Source organism: Octopus bimaculoides, chromosome 1 (assembly GCF_046866305.1).
Source record: "Octopus bimaculoides isolate indiv1 chromosome 1, ASM4686630v1, whole genome shotgun sequence".
NCBI lineage: Eukaryota > Metazoa > Mollusca > Cephalopoda > Octopoda > Octopodidae > Octopus > Octopus bimaculoides.
This window is the reverse complement of record NC_142928.1, coordinates 111249902-111252401: the sequence shown is the minus strand read 5'-3', so window position 1 is coordinate 111252401 and position 2500 is coordinate 111249902. Positions and strand designations below refer to the sequence as shown.

Genomic DNA, 2500 nt, shown 5'->3' with positions numbered 1-2500 from the left:
GTTTAAATTTATGTTATTATCTTTAAGATCCCAAATTAGTTTACTAAGGCTCGTGGAATTACGTTTGTTTCTATCTCTAAAGGATGAAAAATGGTTAGAAATTCTAGTGGATAATGGTGTAGAGGAAGAACCTACATAAAAGTGAGTATTTTGGGGAGTACTAACTTGGCATTGGTAGATAGTGTTTTTGAGTTTCGCATTTTCACTTAAAAAACTAATTCTTTTGCTATTGACTTCTAAAATAATGATTTTGTTGTTGTGACTATTACTATTATGTGTCGTGTTATTATTATTGTTCCCCATATTATTATTATTAGTGTTATTATTTTTATTTTGGTAAGGGTTAATAATGTTTGGCTCAATGTTATTACTGTTTGAACTCTCTATTGGATGCAAAAGCCTCATATTGTGTGCAGATATTATCTGTGAGATGTTCTTCATGTTAGAGAAACCGAATCTAATCTTGTGTGTGTTTATGACTTGGGAGTAGTGAGAATGTTTAGGGAAGTTCTTATTTATAGCGTTTTGGAACTGGGATACCAAGTTTGTTTTTACATTTTTACTGTAAGGAAGAACTACCCAGACATATTTATTAGGTTCTGGTTTAGAATGTTTTCCGGTATTGTTTATAAATAGTCTTAGTTTATTATTATCGTTGAAACAAGGTTTTATTTGACTGTTATTTCCCTTATTTCGTGAAAGAATGTTAAGCTTGTTTCTATCGTTAGGTAATTTATGATTGAGGTTATCTTCGTATTTATTGTTATTATTTAAATTAAAAACTGTATCATTATTACTGTTGCTATTAAGAATATTATTATTATTACTACTCATATCGGTTTCATAATTAGAATCTATATAATTAACCTTTTCTCTGTAACCGGCTTTTAATAAAGCTAAATTGTAAAATTCAGCCTCCTTATTGAAGATGCATTCATTCGTAGAAAGATTGGATATTCTAAGTGAAATATTTTTGACCAAATTTCTCGTTACTGAATTTGGATGATTGCTGGATTTGCTGATATATTTTAGGTTAGTGGAGGGTTTGTGATACGGGAAGAATGTTTTAGTGTGTAGATCTAAAGTGACGTCCAAGAAGTTAGCTATAGATGTTTCATCTTCAAATACTATACCAAAGCCCATTCTGTTAAAAGACCTAGCTAATTTATTTTTAATTTTTTGTATTTTTTGATTTGTGGTGTTCTCTAAGTATAATAGACAATCGTCTCTGTATAGACCACCCTTAACATTTGGGAATTGGTCTTCTAATTCGTATAGAATGTATGTGCATACTAAGTCTGCTATTTGAGCTGAATCGGAACTTCCCATAGGAACGTCGAATCCTTCTGGGGTATCCTTACGTATCCATAGTTTTTTATTGAACTTAATTTATTTATTTATGTGTTTCAGCCAAGTGGCTGCGGTCATGCTGGTGCATGAGTTTCTAGCTGCTTTAATAACTTTAAATTCATCAAAGTTATTTTGTGTTCTTTGCTACATTGGTTTCTATTAACCCATTTATTCTATCCGAAGAATTATTATTCATTAAGATAGAAGAAATACATATAATTATATATATATATATATATATATATATATATATATATATATATATATATATATATATATATATATGCACATATACATATATTATTTATTATTATTTATTTGAACGCGACCCATCCATTTCCAAGTAAGTTTATCTTCACCTTTTCGATGCGACTCTACTCTATACTATTTTCTTGCTCCATCCTTCTCTAATTCCCTTTATCTCCCCTTCCATCCTTCACCGTTTTCCAACTTTGACCCTCCATAAATCCAAAATTTTATTTTAGAATTTAATGGAGCAACTGTGTTTGAAAACTGATATTATCGTTGAATGCTCGAAATGAGGAGTAGGAAGACAGACAATAACTGAAGGGTCCTTTCTTTGTGTTTACATGTCCTGTTTTCCATTTCTTTTCTCTCGTTTGTTTACGTATTTCATGTTGTTTGCACCGTTGGTGACGTCCTGTACCTATATTTGCGTATATAAATATATATATTAATGTAGAGTAATGATTAGATGTTCTTATGGACAAATGAGATGAAGAACTACCTATATAAAAAAGACGTCAGAACCGGAAGTAAGTTTACATTGATAAATAGAGTTTCTTGTCTTAGAATTACAGCTAAGGAAACGAATGCGATTGGAATTTATAGCAGAAATAATAATATTGTTGCTATTATTATTTAAAGAATGGTTAGTGTTAATAATATCAATGTTACTATTTTCATTAAGTGGATTTGTATTTAACAACTTATTATTACGCGAAGGGATGATTTGTGAAAGATTTTTAGTGTTTGAAAACCCTATCCTGATTCGTTGTGAATTAATAATCGAATAGTATCTTGAATCTTTGGGGAAATTTTTATCTATAGCTTCACAAAACTGGTAAAGGAGGTTGGATTTGATCTGCTTACCATATGGAATTATCAACTAAACAGTTTTGTTAGGACA

The 2500-nt window shown here is 30.1% G+C and overlaps 1 pseudogene; it reads left to right on the top strand.

The window, feature by feature from the left end:
* The first annotated feature begins 2086 nt into the window (after nucleotides 1-2086).
* Nucleotides 2087-2500, top strand: part of LOC149137689 (uncharacterized) — a 7245-nt pseudogene continuing 6831 nt past the window's right edge.